Here is a 25,000-nt window from a genome sequence, read left to right as displayed (position 1 = left end):
TGTGCCCCTGTGATGCTGTCATATTGAACTGCATTGCCGGGGTGGGGCGGAAAGAAGCGGGGGGCGGAGACCCACACAGGACCACCACCACCACCACCACCACCGCGACCATACCCACTCCTCCTCCTCCTCCTCCTCTCCTACCTTCCATTTGCCTCCCTATCCTCCATACTACCAACTACTGCCAGCAACCACCAAGGATCTAAATTTACATCCTGAGACCATTGTCATTCGTAGGCCTAGGGTGTGTGCCCCGCCAGAGTGCTTGGCTGCCCCGCCCCACCCCGCGTTCTGTCACCGCCGCCGCCGCCACCCCGCCCGCCACCATGCACGAGAGAGAGAGAGAGAGAGACGCCAGGGCAGGTAGAATACAGGATAACATTACTCCGCGTTGACAATTTATCAGAAGGTTCAACATCTCTCAGGCTTTGCAGTATTGCCAGACCCGACCCGCCGCGAACCCTGAGCCGCCGCCGCTACCTGCCTGGTCCTGCAAAATATTCATTCCCTTCATATCCTGTATTCCTTTTTCCCTCTTCTTCTCTTTCCCTTCCCCCTTCCTTTCCTTTCCCCTTTTGCTCAAGAAGGGCTGAGGGGAATGAATGCCGCTTGCTAGGGAAGGAAGGATACAGGAGGAGGGAAGGATATTGAAGAAGGGAGGGAAGGACGGAACGCGAAGGAGTGAAAAAGAGAAAAATGGATTTGGGGATTTTACGGCAACGCTGCACTACATATTGAACGTTTAAGGAAAAAATGGTGTAGACAAAGCCTGAAAATTGGAGAGAGAGAGAGAGAGAGAGAGAGAGAGAGAGAGAGCTTTCCTGCCTGCCTGTGTGCCTGCTCGGGTTATCAAATCATTTTCACGGACCTTTCACGACCTACAACACAAAATCTAACATGTCACAGTGTAGGACGGACGCCAGACGACATGATTTCGTCAACTGCAATAATAATCACCTCTCATCCACTTCCTCCTCCTCCTCCTCCTCTTCTTCCTTCCTTTCGTGAGTGGCTGGCGAGCGCTGGCAACTCCCTCCTCCCCCTTCCCTCCCGCAGCCCCATCCCCCTCTTCCTCCGCCGCCCCTTCCCTCCACCCCATCCCCTTCCTCCTCCTCTTCTCCCTCCCCTCCCAAAAGATGAAGGTACGCACCAACCATCGCTCGGCCCTGCTTGTTTTCCGTCACTCATTTCAACGCAACCGATTTATTAGTACCTCCTAAGTCATTACAGCTTCAGGTAAGACTCGATGGAGGCGTATTCCGATAGCCCGATACCTGTAACGCCCCCCAATCCCCCCAACCCCTCCAACACCACCTCTTCTTCCCTCTTCTTTCTTCCCTTCTTCAGCCACCTCACCCCAACCTCACCTCACCTCACCTATGCAGTCTAACTCATGGGCGGGGGAGAATTTCGAAGGGGCGGTGTGTGGGAGGGGGGAAGGGGAAGGGGTTAGTATTTTCCGCAGACCCCCCCCCCCCCCCCGAAAGCCCAAATTCTACCCCTCCCCCCTCTCCCTTGGTAACTGGTTAAGGGTGGAGGGGGTGGAGGAGGAGCAGAAGTGAGTCCAGACCTGGCGAAGTCCACAGATGAAGACTGCGATGGTTTTAATTTCTGGGACAGGGCTGGAGTCGAACTGGGAGCTGCGAACTGGGGACTGAGACTGGGAGGTGATGCCCCAAGTCCCCCCTGCACCCTACCTCCCATCAGCCATGTCTCGTGGTCCCCGGCACTTCAACAACTACGAAGGGAGGGAATGGGGAGGAGGGAAGAAGGTGAGGGGAAGGTTCTGAAGTACTGAAGGAGATCACCCGGGTTGTGGTAGTGCCTCCTCTCCCCCTCCTCCACTACCTCCTCCTCCTCCTCCTCCACCCCTTCCCCCATTTCCTCCTCCTCCTCGCCCGCGCCAGCCATCGCCTCGGCCTGGCTCTCGACGTGTTATTTCACTGTTTCCTCAACCCGCGTCGCTTCGAACTCCCAAATTTCGGTACCTAAAGATGCAGGGAGCTATTAGCCACAAATAAAATCAATATAATCTCGTGAATTCCCATTTGGCGAGCAGCGAGGAGCTTTCTGAAGGGAGGGAGAGCTAGCCAGGACCAGGGAGAGGGCGGCGAAGCGAGTAGGGTGAGAGCAGACCATCGCGTTGGGCCGGAGCGGAGGCGAGGGTTTCATCAAGTGGTGAGCGGCCGCGCCAACCATCGCTGCCACCCCGCCGCCGCCGCCGCCCTGCCCGGACCACGCGGAGCAAGTTTCTCTGATTTGCTTCTGATTGACAATTCACTAATGTAAAAAAAGGCCCCACATCACTATACACCCCCCCTGTTCCCCCCCCCTCCCCCCATGCCGCACGCCCACGCCCATAACCTCAAGATATTCGTAGGTCTTCCCGTGGGCGTGGGTTTCATGGGCTGGCTGGCTGCTGGTAACTCTCTCTCTCTCTCTCTCTCTCTCTCTCTCTCTCTCTCTCTCTCTCTCTCTCTCTCTCTCTCTCTCTCTCAACATCAGGGCGACAAACTCCTCTTCCTCCTCCTCCTTTTCCTCCATTCCTCCTCCTCCTCCACCTCCTCTTCCTCCCTTCCATTGTCCCCTCCTCCCTCGGCCATTACTCCCTCCTCCTTCCTCCACCCCTCCATTAAATATCACCCTCCCCCCTCTTCCTCCCTTCCTTCCTTCCTCCCTTCCTTCCTCTCTCCCTCCCTCCCTCCCCTCCTCTCCCCCCCATTGCCAGATTTATTAATTTCCTTCATTAGCGCTTAACGGCAGGGAGACACGATATAGAGTAAATAATGAAAGTAATAAATGTAATAATAATAATAAAAATAATAATGATAATAATAATAATGGACGGGCTGCTTTCAGGGGGTTCGTTCTCTCTCTCTCTCTCTCTCTCTCTCTCTCTCTCTCTCCTGTACTACAAAAGCCACCACTGTATCCTGACCCTTACTCTTTTTTATCTTTCTTTTCCCTTCCTTTCATCTTTTTTTCTTCGTTTTTTTTTATCAAACTGACATTATCCGGAGAGAGAGAGAGAGAGAGAGAGAGAGAGAGAGAGAGAGTGAGAGAGAGAGAGAGAGGCAAGTTTATGTATACGCCCGCCAGTTCCTCCGTAAACTTGCAACAACAACAACAACAACAACAAAATATAGTAGTTTGACTCCTCCCCCATCTCTCTCTCTCTCTCTCTCTCTCTCTGATTAGGGATACGGTTAATCAAGAGAGAGAGAGAGAGAGAGAGATTCACATGTTGATTTACTTGTCCAGAGGGCAAAAGAAAGAGGAGGAGGAGAGAGAAGACGAGAAGGTGGAGGAAGACGAGAAGGAGGAGGAGGAGGGGGAGGCGGAGATAAGGGAGAGCAAGGAACAGAGGAAGATAGAGGAGGTCGAGCACACACACACACACACACACACACTTGTCTTCTACAACTTCGATAAAATGTCAGGTCAAACTCCTCCTCTTCCTCTTCCTCCTCTTTTCTTTTTTCTCTTTCCACCTCTTTGTTCAGTCTTTCCCTATCTACACCCGGTTCCCTTCTTCTTCCTCTTCCTCCTCCTCATTCTTCTTCCTTCACCTTTTCTTACAATCTTTATTTTTACCATCGTTCTCTTCTATTCCTCCTACCCCACACTAAAACTCTCTCTCTCTCTCTCTCTCTCTCTCTCTCTCTGACGTCAACTTATCTCTCGTGTAGCTTTACGTAAATGGGGTTGAGAGAGAGAGAGAGAGAGAGAGAGAGAGAGAGAGAGAGAGAGAGAGAGAGAGAGAGAGAACAATGATAAGACATGTGTCGAGTGAAATTGTTAAAAAAAAAGGGAAGAGGAAAAAAGGTTAAAAAAAAAGTGGAGCGACTTGATTGGTCGAGAGAGAGAGAGAGAGAGAGAGAGAGAGAGAGAGAGAGAGAGAGAGAGAGAGACTTAATAAGCGAGATGAGAATATTCCAAAGATCTGAAATTAAATGAAAAAGTTTGGAAAATGTGGCGTTAGAGGAGAGGGAGGAGGGAGGAGAGAGGGAGAGGAGAGGTGGAGGGAAGAAGGAGGAGGGAAGGAGGAGAGAGGAAGGAAAGAAGAGGGCGAGGACGACCGGAGGGAGGGAGAAGTGAAGAAAGAAGGAAGAGGGGAGGAGGAGGAGGAGGGAGGAGGAGGAGGAGGAGGGAGGCGGTAGATAAGGGAAGAGAATGAGGGAGGGAGAGGAGGGGAGGAGGGAGGAGCAGTGTGAAGAATAGGAGAGAAAGAAAGAGGGAGGAAAGAGGATTGGAGAGGAGGAGGAGGAGGGAGAGAGGAGGAGGGGGAGTTTGGGGTTAAGCACAGAGAGAGAGAGAGAGAGAGAGAGAGAGAGAGAGAGAGAGAGAGAGAGAGAGAGTTACCAAGGTTGCTCTAGAATATTAATGTCATTTCTTTGTTTCTTTCTTTGTTCTGTTGCAAGAAAAGTAATAATAATAATAATAATAATAATAATAATAGTAATAATAGTAATGATAAATACTTTTCAAAAAATTATAACGGATGAGAATGAATGTTTGGAAATATAAAACACACACACACACACACACACACACACACACACACACACACACACACACACGGTAATACACAAGCTGGTCTTCAGAAAATATATTAAAACTGCAAATCTTTTTTTTTTACATTTTCTATCATTTTTTCTTTTTTATTCTTTCCATCCTCACTTTTTTCTTTTTTTCTCTTCCTTTACCAACATGGAGGCAGGAAATGAGGAGGAGAATTCTCTTCCTCCTCTCTTTTATTTTTACCTCCTCTTTTTTTCTTCTTCTTCCTCTTTATTTTTCCTCCTCTTCCTCTTACGTCTCTTCCTTCCTTCGTCCCAACTTTCCTCTTTGCCATTTGCCCTCCTTCCTTCGCTCCCTCCTCCTCATCATCATCATCATCCACTCCTCCTCCTCCTCCTCTCTTCCTCCTCCTCCTCCTCTCTTCCTCCTCCTCCTCCTCCCCAATAACTCCCAGGCTCCTTCATCTTAACACTTCTCTCTCTCTCTCTCTACCACCACTACACTCCCCTCCCCTCCTCCTCCTCCTAGCATTAGCAGGAGGAGGAGGGAGAGGAAGAGGAGGAGGAGAGAGGAAAGAGAGTTGCCAGATATTCCTTTGCACAGACACTACCCTCCTCCTCCTCCTCCTCCTCTTCCTCTCACCTCCTCTTCTTCCTTCTCGTACTAATCCTCCTCCTCCTCCTCCGCCTCCTCCTCCACTGATGAAAAAAAATATATATCATGAACCAAACCTAAAAAAAAAAAGTGGAAGTCTCAGCGCTGCGAAAAGAATATAAAAGAAAATGAAAAGAAACTGAACGAAATGGAAGAACACGAAGAGTAATGAAATAAAAGAAATGCTAAAGAAAAGTAAGAAAAATAGATAAAAAGAAAAAAAATACACGGACGACTCAACGCATAGCAAATTTAGTGTCAATATTGTTTAGTTAAATAATAATAATAATAATAATAATAATAATAATAATAATAATGGAGAGAGCTCTGGCAATACATCAGAGAGAGAGAGAGAGAGAGAGAGAGAGAGAGAGAGAGGATGAGATATTGGTAGGGTTTGGAGGAGGAGGAAGAGGAGGGGAGGAGGTAAAGGTAGAAGGGGGTAGTGGAGGAGATGAGAGGAAAGGAAGGGGGCGGTGGGGGGAGGGGGGGGGGCGGTAACAAATAGAGGACACCATTACTACAATTATTATTACTACCACTATTTTCCGGCCCACCACAGCTACCGCTCTCTCTCTCTCTCTCTGCGTGTGTGTCTGAGAGAGAGAGAGAGAGAGAGAGAGAGAGAGAGAGAGAGAGAGAGAGAGAGAGAGAGAGATCGTTCCTGAGCCTCAGAATTCCATCTATCTTGGTCTCTTTTGATGATATAAGAATTGAGACCTGAGGAGGAAGAGTAGGAGGAAGAGGAGGAAGAGGAGGAGGAGGAAGAGAAGGAGGTGGAGAGAGGACTTATCTGCCTGGGGAAGGAAGAAGAGGAGGAGAAAGAGGGAGAGAGGGGAAATAGGGATCTTTCTACCATGTCTTTTGGGAGAAGAGGAGGAGGAGGAGGAAGAGGAGGAGAAGCTGGAGAAAGGTCTGTCTATGCTATGTAAGGATCAGGCTTTGATTGTTATGTGTGTGCGTTTGTGTGTGTGTGTGTGTGTGTGTGTGTGATGACGTTATGTATACACAGGTTTCATTGTATAGCTATTCGTGTGTGTAAATACATGTGTTTACTTAGAAGACGTGTGTGTGTGTGTGTGTGTGTGTGTGTGTGTGTGTGTAGTCATGAGCGTGTGGGGCTTCGTGTTAAGACTGGCATTATCCGGAAAAAGTGAAAAAAAAATGTTGTGTGTGTGTGTGTGTGTGTGTGTGTGTGTGTGCTTTACGATCTCAGACACGCACATCATTTTCCTCGCATTCCATCCAGTTCGTTGTAATTATGAGTCGCCTTACACACACACACACACAGCGTTACGATAAGATAGCAATATAAGGCTCTCTTTACCTCTCTCTCTACACACACACACACACACACACACACACACACACACACACACACATACACACACAGGTACAGCACAACAGCTTCCTCGACTTACCAATACCAGGTGCAATCAATCCTACAGGCAGGTAGGGTCAGGTAAGTCAAAGGAGGGTGGAGTGAGGTCAATTGAGGTGTAATAGGAACCTCACCGCCTCCACCACCACCGCCACCTCCACAACCACCACCATCACCTCTTCACCTGTTGACCTATTGAAAGAGATGAAGGTGGTAAAGGTGTACTTGCTGTTGTTCTTACCTTTCTTTTTTTCTTCCCTTTTTTATTGGATAGTGAGAGAAAATGTGTGGAAGGAAAGTAGAACGATAGGAAGATAGGATAGAAGGAAGAATGGTAGAAAGATTAAAAGGAAGATAGGGATAGAAAGGAAGGAAGATAAATAAAAATATGAAGAAAGGAAGAAGGAAAATATGAAGAAAGGAAGACAGGAAAGGAATTATGGAGAAATGAACGAAAGAAGGAAGGGAGGATGATATAGGAAGATAAATAGATAGAAATAAGAAGAGATAAGGCAGGGAGAGGATAAACAGGAAGAAAAGAAAAAAAATGAAGAAAGAAAAGAGAAAAGGAAGATTGGAAAGTAAAATAGTAAGGAAAATAGGGAGATAAAGAAAGAAAAAGAAATAAATATATGAAAAAAAGAAAGGAGGAAAGGAAGGTAGAAAAGGAAACAGGAAAAAAGGAAGATAGAAAAGAAGAATGATAGAAAAAAAGATAAAATGGAAAAAACAAGAGAAATGTGTCAGGAGAGAGAGAGAGAGAGAGAGAGAGAGAGAGAGAGAGAGAGAGAGAGAGAGACTCCATTAATCTTTTCTTTTGTCTTTTCTCCTAACTTCACAAAAAATAATAAAGGTAACAATTTAACATTTATACTCCTCGCTCGTCTATTGTATTTTTTAAGACTGAATACAAACCATCATTTAGCTTTTTTTTTACTTGCTATTATTTTTTTTCATTATATTCCATCACTAACTCACTTTTTTTAAACCTTCGTGCTTTAACGCATTACTTCTTCCAATCTGTAACTCATTTTCCATCCCACTTTACGTTGAAAGGACTCATTAGCTAATTAATTCTTTCACTAATCATCAACATTTTTTTTTCATTAACTCTCCTTTTTTTAACTTTTCATTTTACAACTCCATAATACTATTTTTTTTACTTAGTTCTCTCTCTCTCTCTCTCTCTCTCTCACTATTCAAAACAATTCCAAGGATAACTGTTACATGTATTTATTATTATTTTTTCTACAACAGGATTTTTTTTCATAAACTCTTCGTCTCTTTTTTTTAACTGTTAATTTTACAACTCCATAACATTTTATTTCACCTCTCTCTCTCTCTCTCTCTCTCTCTCTCTCTCTCTCACTATTCAAAACAATTCCAAGGATAACTGTTACATGTATTTATTATTATTTTTTCTACAACAGGATTTTTTTTTTCATAAACTCTTTGTCTCTTTTTTTTAACTTAATTTTACAACTCCATTACATTTTATTTCACCTCTCTCTCTCTCTTCAAAACCATTCCAAGGATAGCTATTACATGTATTTATTTATTTATTTTCAGCAACAGGCTTCCCCTCGTCTGTATTTCCTCCTTTCTCTGTTTTCATTCAAAGGAGCGTCGACGATTTGATCATATTTACTTTTTTTTTCATCTTCGTAACCACATCCACATCCACTCAATTTCGTCAGTCGGTCTTTTTTTGTTCTGTAATTCCTGTATTTTAGAACGCATGAACTTGAATCCCTCCGACCGCATCATTATAGAATTTTCCATCTTTTTTTACGTCGTTAACTTTTTTTTTGTTTACTATTTTTTTTCTATTATTTGCGTTTTTAACTTTATATTTACTTTTTTATTGTCATTTATTTATCAGAGAGAGAACGGTACTGAAGGTGTTGCTGTTGTTTTTTACCTTTGTTTGTTTGTCTGTTTGTTTGTTTATTTGTTTGTTGTATTGGATAGAGTGAGAAAAAGAGTGTGGATGGAAAGGAGAAAGATAAGAAGACAGGAAGGAAGGAAGGAAGGATGATAGGAAGATTGAAAAGAAAATAGGAAGAAAGAAGACAGGGAGATAGCAAGGAAGGAAAAGAAAATAGGGAAGGAAAGCAGAAAGATAAGAAGGTAGGAAGAAAGGAAGGAAGGATGATAGGAAGACTGAAAAGAAGATCGGAAGGCAGACAGGGAGATAGAAAGGAAAAGGAAGGAAAAAGAAATAGGGAGGTGTTTCTGTTACTATTACCTTTGTTTGTTTGTTTGTTTGTTTGTTGTATTGGATAGACTCCGATAGAGTGAGAGAAAGAGTGTGGAAGGAAAGTAGAAAGATAAAAAGACAGGAAGGAAGGAAGGAAGGAAGGAATGATGCTAGGAAGGCTGAAAAAGAAGATAGGAAGGAAGACAGGGAGATAGAAAGGAAGGAAAAGAAAATAGGGAAGGAAAGTAGAAAGATAAGAAGATAGGAAAGAAGGAAGGAAGGAAGGATGCTAGGAAGATTGAAAAGACGATAGGAAGACAGGGAGATAGAAAAGAAGGAAAAGAAAATAGGGAGGGAAAGTAGAAAGATAAGAAGACAGGAAGGAAGGAAGGAAGGAATGATGCTAGGAAGGCTGAAAAAGAAGATATGAAGGAAGACAGGGAGATAGAAAGGAAGGAAAAGAAAATAGGGAAGGAAAGTAGAAAGATAAGATAGGAAAGAAGGAAGGAAGGAAGGATGCTAGGAAGATTGAAAAGACGATAGGAAGGAAGACAGGGAGACAGAAAGGAAGGAAAAGAAAATAGGGAAGGAAAGTAGAAAGATAAGAAGATAGGAAAGAAGGAAGGATGATAGGAAGATTGAAAAGACGATAGGAAGGAAGACAGGGAGATAGAAAGGAAGGAAAAGAAAATAGGGAAGGAAAGTAGAAAGATAAGAAGATAGGAAAGAAGGAAGGAAGGAAGGATGATAGGAAGGCTGAAAAAGAAGATAGGAAGGAAGACAGGAAGATAGAAAGGAAGGAAAAGAAAATAGGAAGATCATATTAACTTTTTTCTTCTTCGTAACCACATCCACACAATTTCGTCACTCCGTCTTTTTTTTTTTTTTTTTTGTGTGTGTAATCTCTGTCTTTTAGAACAGAAGGACTAAAATCACCTCGACTGCATCATAGACTTTTACGATTTTTTTTTTTTACGACGCTGATTTTCATTATTTTCTACAATTTTTTTCTATCAATTCTGTTTTTACTTCACATATACATTATTTCTTATCATCATTTACGTTCTTTCTTTCGTGAGGGGCCAAAGACTAGAATCGAAGGTCGTTTTACATCATTTAGGAACACATTGGATTTTCTCGCGGTACGGTGAAGTGTACAATTTTCTTTTTATTTTTTGGCGTATTAGATTTTTTTCTTTTCTTTTATTCAATTCCTTGCCCCGTTTACATGGTGACCCAAATACAGGACAGATTACCTTGACATTATATTTTCTTTCTTATCATTACACATTTATTATAATTATTAAACGTTATATTATTAGTCATCAACAATAATAACGAGGTTGATTCTTTTATTTTTTTACAACAAAGGAAACAGCTCAAGGGCAAAAAAAAAAAGGCAACAATAATGAAAAAAGTCCGCTTATTATGAAAAAAAACTAATGAAAAAAATCCCGCTAAAAAGAAATCCCGCTAATAATAAAAAAGCCTGCTAATAATTAAGAGGCCCGCTAATAATGAAAAAAAGGTCGCTATCTGTCTTTTTTACCCGTTTTCCAAGACGTAATTAGTCGCTTTTGTTGAGAATATTTTTACATCACATTCTACGACTGAGTTTCTAAATGTCCACTCATTAATTCTGTGAAAATCCAACACTTATAAATACTCTGTCCCCCAAAAAAGACGGAATTAAAAAGATAAACTAGCCACGTAAATGTCAATAAATGCTGTAATACGTTTAAAAAATGTGGCGTATTTCCTTGTGGCAAATAATTACTAACGAGACACAAGAGCTGAGTAAATACATTAGAGGTGCGAAGTTATTAAGGACAGATTAGAGGGAGGGAAAGGATTAGGAAGGAAAATGAAAGGAAGGAGGAGGAGGAGGAGACAGGAGGAACGTGGAGGAACAAGAAAGGGAAGGAAAACAAGAATATGAAAGCAAGAAACGAAGAACAAGAAGAAAAAGAAGGAAAGCAAGGAAAGGAAATCAGGGAACGAGAAACAAAGAACAAGGATAGAAAGGAAAATTAGTAAAGAAAAACAAGAAACAAGGAATAACAAGAGAGGAAAGGAAAACAAGAAACAAAAGAGGAAAAGAAAATAAGAAAATGATAAGAAAGAAAACAAAAGAAAGGAAGGGAAAACACTGAAAGATGAGACAGAACGTAAGGAAAGGAGAGGAAAAAACTAGGTGGGAGAAAAGTATGAGGGAGGAGGAGGGGTGAGGAAAGTAGGAGAGAGGAGGAGGAGGAGGAGGAGGAGGAGGAGGAGGGAAAAAAAACACAAGGGGAACGACAGGAAAAGGTCAATAGAGGTTAAGACAGCTAAGGTGAGATCAGTAAGAGAGAAAAAACAAAAGAGAAAAGAGAAAGGGAAAGTTATGGGGGGAAGGGAGGCGCGGGGGGGGGGGGGGGTATAATATCACAGGGGACAAGAGGAATAGGTCATGAGGGGTTAAAAGAGTTGAGGGGAGGTCAGGTCGAGGTTGTCAGTTGAGGAGAGGTGAGGTAAGGTGAGGTGAGATGAGGTAAGGTAAGGTGAGGTAAGGTGAATGAGATAAGGTGAGGTAACGTTAGGTAAGGTGAGGTAAGGTAAGGTGAGGTAAGGTAAGGTGAGGTGAGGTAAGGTAAGGTGAGATAAGGTGAGATGAGATAAGGTGAGGATACGATAGGTAAGGTGAGGTGAGGTGAGGTAAGGTAAGGTGAGGTAAGATGAGGCAAACTGTACAGGTGTGTGGCGGGTTAATCAAGGTGTGAGGGAGGGGAGGGGGTAAAGAAAGAGGGAAGCAATAGAGGAAATTGGAGAGAAAAAAGAGAATGGATGGAAAAGGAAACATCAGAGACGAGATAAGAAATGGGGGAAAGAGAAGAAGAAAGATCAGGGAAGAGCTAAGAAATGAAAATAAAGGGAAGAGGAAGGATAGAATGGATGAGAAAGAAAAAAGAGGGAAGAGGTAGGAAATGAAGGAACGAGATAGAATAGATGGTGTGTGTGTGTGTGTGTGTGTGTGTGTGTGTGATGAAGTACTGGCTGGCGGCTGTAATGAAAGGACAATGAATGGCAACAACAACAACAACAACAACAACAACAACAACAACAACAGCAAAGGTTTCGAAATGTGTTGCTGTTGTTGTTGTTGTTGTTGTTGTTGTTGTTGTTGGAAATAATAATAACAATGACTGACTGTGTGTGTGTGTGTGTGTGTGTGTGTGTGTGTGTGTGTGTGTGTGTGTGTGTGTGTGTGATTGAAATGCTTTGTGTAATACGTTGCTGCGTGGCGTATTAAAAAAAAAAAAAAGAGAGGGATGCATTTGTCGCCTGGTGCTGCAACGCTGTCCTGTTTGATGACGGTGACTGACGGACGAATTGATGTAAAAAGGATTAGCTGTTGAATAAAGAGAAAAAAAAGACAGGTAAATGAATATATGACTCCGAGGTGTAATAATAAAATGTTTGATGACGGTGACTGACGGACGAATTGATGTAAAAAGGATTAGCTGTTGAATAAAGAGAAAAAAAAGACAGGTAAATGAATATATGACTCCGAGGTGTAATAATAGAATGTTTGATGACGGTGACTGACGGACGAATTGATGAAAAAAAAAATAGTTGTTGAATAAAGAGAAACAAAATGCAGGTAAATATAGTTGTGGAATAAAGAGAAAAAAAAGACAGGTAAATGAATGTATGACTCCGAGGTGTAATAATAGAATGTTTGATGACGATAACTGACGGACGAATTGACAGAAAAAAAAGGATTAGCTGTGGAATAAAGGGAAACAGATAAATATATGGAATAAAGAGAAAACAAAAGACAGGTAAATGAATGTATGACTCCGAGGTGTAATAATAGAATGATTGATGACGATAACTGACGGACGAATTGACAGAAAAAAAAGGATTAGCTGTGGAATAAAGGGAAACAGATAAATATATGGAATAAAGAGAAAACAAAAGACAGGTAAATGAATGTATGACTCTGAGGTGTAATAATGGACACTTTGATTACGATAACTAACTCACGCATTGATAAAAAAAAAAAAGATTAGTTGTTGAATAAAGAGACACAGAAGACAGGAAAATAAATGTGGAATGAAGAGAAAACAAAATAAAGGTGTGTATGACTCCGAGGTATAATTACAGACTCTTTGATGACGATAACTGACGGACGAATTGATAAAAAAAAGGATTAGTTGTGGAATAAGGAAAAACAGAATGCAGGTAAATATATGTAGAATAAAGATATAAAAACAAAAGAAAGGTAAATATATGACTCTGAGGTGTAATAATAATAGTGTTTGATGATGATAACTGACGGACGAATTGATGAAAAAAGGATTAGTTGTGGAATAAGGAGAAACAGAATGCAGGTAAATATATGTAGAATAAAGATATAAAAACAAAAGAAAGGTAAATATATGACTCTGAGGTGTAATAATAATAGTGTTTGATGATGATAACTGACGGACGAATTGATGAAAAAAAAGATTAGTTGTGGAATAAGGAGAAACAGAATGCAGGTAAATATACGTAGAATAAAGATATAAAAACAAAAGAAAGGTAAATATATGACTCTGAGGTGTAATAATAATAGTGTTTGATGATGATAACTAACGGACGAATTGATGAAAAACAGGATTAGTTGTGGAATATCTGGAAACAAAATGCAGGTATATATAGTTGTGAAAATAAGGAGAAAAACAAGACAGGTAAATGTATAACTCTGGGGCGTAATAGTAGAATGTCTGATGACGATAACTGACGGACGAATTGAGAGAAAAAAGGATTAGCTGTGGAATAAAGGGAAACAGGTAAAATATGTGGAATAGAGAGAAAAAAAACAGGAAATTGTGTGAGTGACTCTGAGGTGTAATAATAGTGTTCGGTGGCGAGTAATGAAGAATAAAGAATAGAACACATAAATACGAGGATGAATGTAATGGTTGGTTATAGTAAAAAAAAAAAAGTTGTGGATTAATGAAAAAAACAAAAAAATTCACAAAAAGATACAAGATAAATACATGACTGGGTGTAATACTATACTAGACTGTTTGATAATACTAAAAGGAGAGGGGAAGCGAGGGAAAGATAAATAAATGGAGGAAAGGAGAGACAGGAAGGAAAAGCAGAAAAAAAAGAGGAAAGAGATAAGAAATGAAGGAAAGAGTAAAAATGATAAAATAGATGAAAAGAAAAAGAAAAGGAAAGGGAAAGGGTAAGAAAGAAAGAGGAGAAAAAGCAAAATGGATCGACAGGATAAAAAAAAAAAAAGCAAATAGATTAGTTCATAAATAAGGATGATTAAATATCGGGTGTTGTCATATTGAAAACTGAGTTGCATTAGTATTTGCTTGATGTTGCAATACGTGAGTGACTGATGCCAAAACAAATAATAATAATAATAATAATAATAATAATAATAATAATAATAATAATAATAATAATAATAATAATAATAATAATACAGCAGTCATCATTTTCATTGTTTAATTAGCCTCGGAAGTAATTTAGGAGAGAGAGAGAGAGAGAGAGAGAGAGAGAGAGAGAGAGAGAGAGAGAGAGAGAGAGAGAGAGGTGGGGAGTGGAAAAAATAGGAGCTTGGTGTGGAATTTAGTGAGTATTGGGGAGAGGGGAGAGGAAGAGGAAGAGGAGGAGGAGGGGAGAGAGAGAGGGAGAGGGGAAGGAGGAAAGACGGATGGAGGGGAGGAGAACTGGAGGGACGGAAGGGGTATTAAAGGAATTAGGGGAAGGGAGAACATGACGGAGGGGGAGGAGAGGGGAAGAGGAGGAGGAGGAGGAAGAGGAGGGGAGAGGGATAAAAGGGGAAGAGGGAAGGGAAGGAAAAGCATAGAAGAGAAGAACAAAAACATGACAGGTAGAAAAGTGAAGAGAGAGGGAGGGAGAGAGAAGGAAGGAAGGAAGGGAGGAAAGGAGGGAAGGAAAGAATAAGGAAAAAAAACGAAAAGGGGGAACAGTGGGAGGAGGAATAAATAGATAAGAGAGACACAGGAATGGAGAGGAAGAAAGGAGGGAAGAGGAAGGAGAAAAAGGAAGAAAATAACGAGGGAAAGAAGGGAAGAAGGGAGGAAGGAAGAACGAAAAAAAGTAAACAGGAGAGGAAGAGAAAGGATTGCATAAGAGAGAGAGAGAGAGAGAGAGAGAGAGAGAGAGAGAGAGAGAGAGAGAGAGAGAGAGAGAGAGATGATGATGATAATGATAGTGCTGATGGTGAATTTGTTTACTCACCATCACCACCATCACCACCACCATCACCACCACCACCTAATTTTTTTTTACCTTTCCCTAATTCTTCCTAATTACACAGGCATTACAAACACGATTCCGCGCGATCAAGAGTTTTAGAGAGAGAGAGAGGGGACCTAACACTCTCTCTCTCTCTCTCTCTCTCATTTCTATTCTTCCCTTGTTCTCGTTTTCTCTTCTCTTCCTCTCTTCCTTCCATCCTTCATTTTTTACTTTATTTCCTTATCATTAATCTTCTCTCCCCTTTCCTCCCTTTCTCCCACTCTTTAATTATTGTTTTCTTTTTTCTCCATTATTCTCTCTCTCTCTCTCTGTACACCTTCCCAAACTTGACGATTCTCATTTTTTCTTCTTCTCTCCCTTCCTTCCATATTCCGCCTCTCCCTTCCTCCCCTTCTCCCTCCTTTATCCTACCTGTCTCTCTCCCCCTTCTCTTTTCTTCATTCCCTCCTCTCTCCCTTCCTCTCTTTTTCCTCCCCTAACTCTCCACTATTCCTATCCACTTCCCTGCTCTCTCTCTCTCTCTCTCTCTCTCTCTCTCTCTCTCTCTCTCTCTCTCTCTCTATATTTTGTGTGTGTGTGTGTGTGTGTGTGTGTGTGTGTGTGTGTAATTTGTCCATGTTTATCGTGCAAACACCATCATGGAATGGTCTGCACACACACACACACACACACACACACACACACACACACACACACACACACACACAGGTATCCACACACAAATGAGAACACGAACGCACACTCAACACACACACACACACACACACACACACACACACACACACACACACACACACACAGGTATCCAAACACAAATGAGAACACGAACGCACACTCAACACACACACACACACACACACACACACACACACACACACACACACACACACACAGATGGACGCCACTAATGACAAACTACTTCATCGCAACGAGTCAATAACAGTAATTATGTAGCCATCTTGAGGGAGGAGGAAGGGGGGTTGGAGGAGGAAGAAGAGGAGGAGGAGGAGGAGGGGTGTTAGGATGGGAGGGAAGATGTGGGAGTAAGAATGAGCTAAGCAACGGAACCTTCAGGAGCGCAGGTAAGGCTGGTAATCCTTCCCCTTTAACCTTACCTGCTCGCCCTTCTCACCTGGCGCATTTAATTGAGCAAGGAGGAATGTCTGTAAAGCTTTTTTTTCTCTCCACTTTTTTTCTCTTCATCTTTTTCTTTTTTTTCTTTTTGTCTCCTCCTTCGTTCCCTTTCTTGAGCGGAATTTATATTTAATAACAATTCCAGGCGTTATTTTTTTTTTTATACTTATACATACTTCCTCCTCCTCCTCCTTCTCCTCCATCATCTCCTTTAGATCGAAGTTTCTCTCTCTCTCTCTCTCTCTCTCTCTCTCTCTCGTTTGAGGAATGTGTTATTAGTGAAGGATGGAGAATTGTGGTGATGGGTGGAGGAGGAGGAGGAGGAGGAGGAGGAGGAGGAAGAAGGAGGAGGAGGGGGAGGAGGAGGAAAAGGAGGAAGGAGGAGGAGGAGGAAAAATGATGGTGGTAGTGGTGGTGAATGACTGGGGGTTTGAATTCTTGGTAATACTGAATTAAAAAAAAAAAAAAGAATATGACAAGAAGGAGGAGCAGGAGGAGGAGGAGGAGGAGGAGGAGGAGGAGGGTAAAAATCACGCTTCCTAATTCAAGTTAATTTAATGATAATGCTGTTAATTATGATGATGTGGAGGGGGAAAAAATCAGAGGAAGAGAGAGAGGGAGAGGGGAGGAGGAGGAGGAGGAGGAGGAGGAGGGGAGATAGGAAGACGGAGGAGGAGGAAGAGGAGAGTGAAGGAGGACCAAAACTGATGATACATTCCTTTCCTTTTCTTTCCCTTCTTCCTTCTTTCTTTCTCTCTTTCTCTCCCTTCCCCCTCTTTCTCTCCCTCTCTTCCTTCCTTCTATTCTCTCCTTTTCATCCACTTTACCTTCAGTCCTCTCCTCTTCTCTCACTTCCATCTACATTTCCCCGGTTTTTCTTCCTTTCTTTTTTTCCTCCCTTCTTTTCTCTCTCTTTTTCATCCACTTAACCTTCATTCCTCTCCTCTTCTCTCACTTCCATCTACATTTCCCCGGTTTTTCTTCCTTTCTTTTTTTCCTCCCTTCTTTTCTCTCTCTTTTTCATCCACTTAACCTTCATTCCTCTCCTCTTCCTTCACTTTCATCTACATTTCCCCGCTGTCTCTTTCTTTCTTCCTCCCTTCCTTCTTTTCTCTCTCTTTCTCATCCACTTTACCCTCCCCCTCCTTCCTCCTCCTCTTCACTGCTCACCATTAAAATCTCATAAATCATAAAGAACATAAGAGTGTGCAAGAAACCAGTCAGCTTCTGTAAACCCAAGCAAGACCCATATTCGCAGGCGCTTTCGGCTCTCCCACCATATCTTTCCCAAGGCCACAAAAAGAGATTAGTCGGGTTCTCCTGAGTGCTTTTCGTATCCATGGTGAAGAATCCTTGTCTAAATACCACTAGACTCATAAAACTACCCTTGGACATACCTCTAATATAATCTTTATGAACACACTTGTTATTTATGTGCAAGATCTCATTAACATCACCATCCTCGTTCTCATTACTAACAACGAAAAACTCTTGCTAATGTTCCTTTTCCTCTCGTCTGATGTAAAAATAAAATGATCTACGAAACACATTACTTCAAGTCCTGCAGTGTTTTTCTTTTTGAACCACAAGATCTGCGCCACCTCCCCCTTCTCTCCCCTACCCTAATTAGACGTCCCTCCTACCCACCCTTTCACATTTCTCCCCCTTCCCCTCATCTCAGTTCCCCCTTCTTCACACTCATAAACCTTTTTGTCTTTTTGAACCACAAGATCTGCGCCACCTCCCCCTTCTCTCCCCTACCCTAATTAGACGTCCCTCCTACCCCCCTTTCATATTTCTCCCCCTCCCCACCCATCTCCCCCTTACCCTCACTTCTATTCCCCCTTCTTCACACTCATAACCTCCTCAATGTTTCCTATTCCTATGATGTCCCTCCTACCCCCCTTTCATATTTCTCCCCCTTCCCCTCACCTCTATTCCCCCTTCTTCACACTCATAACCTCCTCAATGGTTCCTATTCCTATGATGTCCCTCCTATCCCCTCCTTTCATATTTCTCCCCCGCCCGACCTGTTCTCCCCCTTCCCCTCACCTCTATTCCCCATTCTTCACACTCATAAACCTCCTCAATGCTTCCTATTCCTCATAAGGTTGTAAAAATGCTATAGAAAACATGATACACGCCCCCTTTCATATTTATCTCCCTTCCCCACCAAATTCCCCCCTTACCCTCATCTCTATTCCCCCTTCACACTCTTATAAACCTCAGATGATCATATTAACATCACTCTCTTCCTAATATTCGTTTCTTCTCTCCTATATATAAGACCTACGTAATAAAATAAAAAAGTAAGTCCTAGAGTTTGTTTTCTTTAGTCCTACACGATCTTATTGACATCGCTCTCATTCTAATGTTAAAATCCAAAAGCTCTTCCCACTGTGAGTTTTCTCTTTCCTGAACAAAACACATAAGAAAAAAAATTTGCTACAAGTTCTACAGTTTTTATTATTTTCTAGTTCTAATACTAAAAAACCGAATAGCTCTCTTTTCCTGGTATATGTTTCCTCTCCTACGAAAAAAATATATAAGTCCTACAGTTTGTTTTCTTTGGGTCTACACGATCTTATGAACATCCTCTTCATCCTAATATTAAAAAAAAAAAATTGAAAAGCTCTTCCTAATATGCGTTTCACTTTCTTCCTTGCAATTAAGACTCACGAAAAAAAAAAAAAAAAAGATAACATTCCTACCAGACCTCTCATAACAACATCACCTATATTGTAGACATTCTTAATTAAAACTCTACGCACCTTCCTTTCACTCACCTGTCGTATGTATCACAGGTAAGGTTTTTTGAGGGTTAAATATACATAGCTTGAGGATTATGAAAGCGATTCCCTAAGTGACTCTTGTAGCAATGAAAGGTGTTAGATTATTTACGTGGGGATAAAATGAAAAGGTGAGAGGGAAAAAGTAAATCATACCTGCTTTCAGACTCTCTCTCTCTCTCTCTCTCTCTCTCTCTCTCTCTGACTGACTTCCCCTCTGTCAGTTTTGATCCTCCTCCTCCTCCTCCCCCTCCTCTTCCTCCTCCTCCTCCTTCTCCTCCTCCCCTAGTTCCAAATACGCCCACTTCCTCCTCCTCTCTCTCTCTCTCTCTCTCTCTTTTCTCATGTTCTTCCTCACGTTTCCATCTTCCTTTCTCCTCCTCCTCCTCCTCCTCCTCCAAAACAACGCCCTCCCCTCACAAACAACAGACCAAACACATAAACAAACAAACAAACAGACAAACACAGTGATAAGCTATCGACCCGCCCTTTTCCTTCCCACGATAAAACTCTCTCTCTCTCTCTCTCTGACACGCACACACATACACGGAGAGAGAGAGAGAGAGAGAGAGAGAGAGAGAGAGAGAGAGAGAGAGAGAGAGAGAGAGAGAGAGAGAGAGAGAGAGAGAGAGAGAGAGAGACACGAGCACCTTAATTGACTCTTAATTGGCTACCTGGCGGCCGTTTCACAGGTGCTAAATCATGTATCAAGGGCAGAGAGAGAGAGAGAGAGAGAGAGAGAGAGAGAGAGAGAGAGAGAGAGAGAGAGAGAGAGAGAGAGAGAGAGAGAGAGAGAGAGAGAGAGATAGAAAGCCCCGCAGTCCCCCCGCACACACACACACACACACACACACACACACACACACACACACACACACACAAAGCGAGACTGATTGGAGTGGAGAAAAGTTATTTCAGGATGAGGAGGTAAAGAGAGGGAAGAAGAGATGACAGGAGGAGAGATAAATGGAGAAAGGGAAGGAAGGAAAGAAAGAAAGAAAGAAGGAAGGAAGGAAGGAAAAATGGACGGAAGGAAGGAGTGGAGAAGCAAGAACAGAGAGAGAGAGAGAGAGAGAGAGAGAGAGAGAGAGAGAGAGAGAGAGAGAGAGAGACGGTGAGGGATGGTGAAATAAAAAAGAAAAAAAGGAGAAAAAAAGAGAAGATTAACGAGGAGGGGAGAGAGAGAGAGAGAGAGAGAGAGAGAGAGAGAGAGAGAGAGAGAGAGAGAGAGAGAGGAAGGAGAGGAGAGAGGGGAGAGAGGTGAGAGACTGAAGAGAGGGGGAGGGGAGGTAAAATGTCATCCCCTCCATCTCTTCCCCTTCCTATCTCCCCCTTTTCCCCTTCCATCTCTTCCCCTTCCTACTTCCCCTTTCTCAACCTCCCCAATCAACCTTTTTATGACTCCTTTATATTTCTTCCCTTATTCCTCCCTTTTCCTCCCCTCTCCTTCTCCTCCTCACCCCACCTCCTCATTGCCCCTTCATCTCATACTCCCTTACCTTTCCCTCCCCCATCTCCTCCTTCTCTCCCCTACCTGATGCGCTTTTTCCTACCTCCCCTTTTCAGATTTCTCCCCCTTTCTACCCTATCTCCCCCTTTCTCCCTTTCTCCCCACATAAAGTATCTGTCCCTATCCTTCACCCCTCTCCACCTCTTATAAAATATCTACCCCTTCCTTTTTCCCCCTTCCCATTTCCATTCCTTTTCTCATCTTCCTTCCCCTTCTTCTCCTTCACGATCCTTTTCTCTTCCCCCCCCCCGATCCCACTGCCCCCTCCCCACGACCCCTCTCTCCTTCCCCTTCTACTCTCCCTTCACGACCCCCTTCTCCTTCTCTCCCTTCACGACCATCTTCTTCCCTTTCTCCTACTCTCCCTTCACGACCCCCTTCCCCTACTTCCCTTTCACGATCCCCTTTCTCTTCCTTCCCATCCCACTCCCCTCCTACGACCCCCTTTTCCCCTTCTCCTACTCTCCCTTCACGACCCCCTTTCTCTTCCCTTCCATCCCACTGTCCCCCACGGCCCCCTTCCCATTCGCCAACCCCCTATTCCCCCTCATGAACCCCTGCCCCTTCCCCAACCCCTACCCCTCACGACCCCTTCCCTTCCCTTTCCCCTCTACTCCATCCCCACTCATGACCCCTTTCCCTGTCACCTCCCATTCTTCCCCTTTTCACCCCACGACCCCCATCCCTTTCCCCATCTCGACGCCCTTCTTCTCCCCCCCTCTCTCTACTCCCCCTCACAACCCCTTTCCTCTTCCCCTCCTCCCTACTGCCCCTACCCCTTCCCCTCCCCCCAGCCTCACAATTAATGAAATAATAACATCATGGCGCACCCCAGCTCTGGAGAGGCCATTATCCCTCATTATGGGGGGGGGGGGAGGGGGGGAGGAGAAAGAGGAAGAGGAAGAGGAGAGGAGGAGGAAGAGGAGGAGGCATTAAGAAGAGAGGATGCGACTGTGGCAGATGGTACAAACACACAAACACACACACACACACACACACACACAGAGCCAGAGAGAGAGAGAGAGAGAGAGAGAGAGAGAGAGAGAGAGAGAGAGAGAGAGAGAGAGATGAATGAACTTTGGATGAATTAAAAAGTAAAGTGGATTTTGAAAGCTCAGAGAAGAGGAGGAGGAGGAGGAGGAGGAGGAGGAGGAAGATAAGAGTGACGTAACTGAGATAAAGAGAGAGAAATGGTGTCCTGTTGTGATAAAATTAGATAAGAGAGAAGAGAGAAAAAAAAAGAAAGAAGGAAGAAAATTAGGACGGGGGGATAAAGGAAAAAAGAAGAAAGAATGAAAAGATGAATACAAGAAAGAAAGGAGGAAAGAATAGAAGAAAGAAGGAAAAGGATCAACACAAAAAAGATGGAAAAAAGGAGAAAAAGGAGGAAAAAAAGGAAAAGGAAAAGAAAGAAAGAACGGCTGAAAGAAAGTAAATAGGAAGAGCAAGAGACGAAGGTGGAAATCGATCACAAGAAAGAAGAGAAGTGACAAAGTTAGATAAGAAAGAAGAGAAAGAAAGATAGAGGAAATGGAATAAAGGAAAGAAGGCGGGAATGAAGGAAAAAAGATGAAAGAAAGAATGGAAGAGGGAAAGAAAATAGGAAGAGCAGGAGAGGTAGGTTGAAATAGATGAAAACAATAAAGAAAGGAGGGAAGAATGGAAGAAAGAAGGAAAGTGAACGACAAAAAAAGATGGAAAAAAAGAAGAAAAAGGAGGAAAAAAGGAAAAAAGAAAGAAAGGCTGAAAGAAAGGAAAAATAGGGAGAGCAGGAGAGAAAAGTGGAAATGGACAGAAAAGAGAAAGAAAGAAGAAGGAGAGGATGGAAGAAGGGAGGTAAGGAAGGAAGAATGAAGAAGAAAAAAATGAATGAAAACAAGAAAAATGAAAAGAAAGAAAGAAGAAAAAAGAGGAAGGTGGAAATGGACAGAAACGAGAAAGAAAGAAAAAGGAGATAGAAGAAGGGAGGTAAAGAAGGAAGAATGAAGAAGAAATAATGAATGGAAGCAAGAAAAATGAAAAATGAAAAGAAAGAAAGAAGAAAAAAAGAAAACAATAGTCCCTTAATTGATAGCGGGTAAACAATAGATGATAAATAAGGAAGAAAAAATAAACAAGGAAAAACAGCACAAAAAAACAAAAACAAAAAAGGAAACAGAGACAGGAAAACAATCTAAGAGGGAAAGAAAAATAAAATAATGGACAAAAAAATATATACCAAAAAGTTGAGGAAACAAATCGAGGAAAACGGGAAACGACAAAAAATCACACACACAAAGAAAATGGGAACTTGAGAAAAAAAAAAAGAAAAAAAATAGAAATGCCGAGAACTCTGACGATGGAAAGAGAAAAAAAATAAAGGAAAACAGAAGGGATAAAAAGGAAGAAAAAAAGTCACGTTGGACGAGGAGGAGGAGGAGGAGGAGGAGGAAGATAAAGAGGACAAAAGGGAAGAAGAGGAAGAGGAAGACGAAGTGAGGAGAGGAAAAAAGAAGTTCCTGGAAAATAAGAAAAAGATTAAAACGAATGAGGAAACAAACGAAAAAGAAGAGAAAGTAAAAGGAGAAAATAAAAAAAAAGAATGACCTAATAAACTAAAGGAAGAAAAGAAGGAAAAAATAAAAATAAAATGAAAATAAAATAAGTAAGAAAAATGGAGGTGAGAGAGAAAATGAAAAAAAAGACATAATTGAAGTGGAAGTCAAGAAACGAAAAAAAAAGACCAAAAAAAAAGCCAAATCACAGCCAGCGAGAGAGAGAGAGAGAGAGAGAGAGAGAGAGAGAGAGAGAGAGAGAGAGAGTTGAACCCGAAATGAACCCAAGCGGACATCCAGTAAATCGGAGGAGAGGAGGAAAAAGAGAAAAATGGGGAGGAAGAAGAGAATGAAGAAGAGAAAAAGAGGAAGGGAAAAACGAAGAGATAAATGAAGAAGGGAAGGAGGAGGAGGAGGAGGAGGAAGGAAGGAAAAACTTATATGAGGAGGAAGAAAAACAAAAGACGGAGGAAGAGGAGTGAAAGGAGGAGATAGAGAAAAATAAAGAGAATGAGAAAGATGGAAAAGAGAAAAGAAGGGAAAGAGAGCAATGAAAAGGAAGAAGGGAACAAAAAAAGAGGAGTAAGAAACGAATAATAAAGAAGATAAAAAGAAGACAAATTGGAGTGAAGAGAGAAGTGGAAAATGAGAAAAAAGAGGAATTAAAAACGGGGAAAAAAGAGGAATTAAAAAAGGGGAAAGAAGAAAATATAGGAGGGAAAAGAAGAGGGAAAGAAGGAAAGAGAGAAAAAAGGAGGAAGAAAAAGAGGATAAAGAAGTCATAGGAGGAGAAAGAGGAAAAGGATGGAGAAAAAATGAAAATGAAAAAGAGAAAACGGAGAAAGGAGAAAAAAATAAAAGAGAAAAAGGAGGAAGAAGAGAAAAAAAGATGAAGGAAATAAGGGAAAGAGAAGGAAAGAGAGAAAAAAGGAGGAAGAAAAAGAGGATAAAGAAGTTATAGGAGGAGAAAGAGGAAAAGGATGGAGGAGAAAAAATGAAAATGAAAACGAGAAAACGGAGAAAGGAGAAAAAAATAAAAGAGAAAAAGAAGGAAGAAGAGAAAAAAAGATGAAGGAGATAAAGAAAAGAGAAAAGGAAAGGATAATATAAGTTGCTTCCTCCTCACTTCCTCTTCTTCCCTTTTCTCCTCTTCATCTTCCTCCTCCTCCTCCTCCTACTCAGAAACCTTGATGTCTCCCAGAGCCTCCTCCTCCTCCTCCTCCTCCTCCTCCTCCTCCTCTTCTTCCTCCTCCTCTTCCTCTTCCTCCTCCTCCACCATTAGCGACGACCCAGCTCATTTACTGCCGAGACGTGAGAGAGAGAGAGAGAGAGAGAGAGAGAGAGAGAGAGAGAGAGAGAGAGAGAGAGAGAGAGAGAGAGAGAGAGATTATTGGATTGGAGGAGTGACAGAAGAGGAGGAGGAGGAGGAGGAGGAGGAGGAGGAGGGATGGAATGGAAGAGGAAAGAAAATAATGTTATAAAGAAAGACGAAAGAAGGGAATTAAGTAAAGAGAGAGAGAGAGAGAGAGAGAGAGAGAGAGAGAGAGAGAGAGAGAGAGAGAGAGAGAGAGAGAGAGAGAGAGAGCAACAAAAGGACGAAGAAAAAAAAACCGAAAGAATGAATAATTGAAAAACAGGAACCATCGCGTGAGAGAGAGAGAGAGAGAGAGAGAGAGAGAGAGAGAGAGAGAGAGAGAGAGAGAGAGAGAGAGAGAGAGAGAGAGAGAGAGAGACCAACAAAAGGACGAAGAAAAAAAAAGAATGAAAGAATGAATAATTGAAAAACAGGAACCATCGCGTGAGAGAGAGAGAGAGAGAGAGAGAGAGAGAGAGAGAGAGAGAGAGAGCGTTGCCATGGTTACCAATAGCTGCTCTAATCAAGCATTCCACGGTTGACAGCTTCTAATATTTTTCACTACGTAATTTGACTGTATGAATATCCTCCTCCTCCTCCTCCTCCTCCTCCTCCTCCTCCTCCTACCTCTCCTTCTCCTCCACTTCTTCCTT

The 25,000-nt window shown here is 42.3% G+C and overlaps 1 protein-coding gene across 2 annotated transcripts in view; it reads right to left on the bottom strand.

Annotated features, from left to right (window-relative positions):
• Positions 1-25,000, bottom strand: part of LOC127004116 (trithorax group protein osa-like) — a 278,016-nt gene that overhangs the window by 110,593 nt on the left and 142,423 nt on the right. The gene's annotated exons all lie outside the window — the stretch shown is intronic.

Source organism: Eriocheir sinensis, chromosome 27 (assembly GCF_024679095.1).
Source record: "Eriocheir sinensis breed Jianghai 21 chromosome 27, ASM2467909v1, whole genome shotgun sequence".
Lineage (NCBI taxonomy): Eukaryota > Metazoa > Arthropoda > Malacostraca > Decapoda > Varunidae > Eriocheir > Eriocheir sinensis.
The sequence above is the reverse complement of the archived record's forward strand: the minus strand, read 5'-3'. Positions and strand labels throughout refer to the sequence as shown.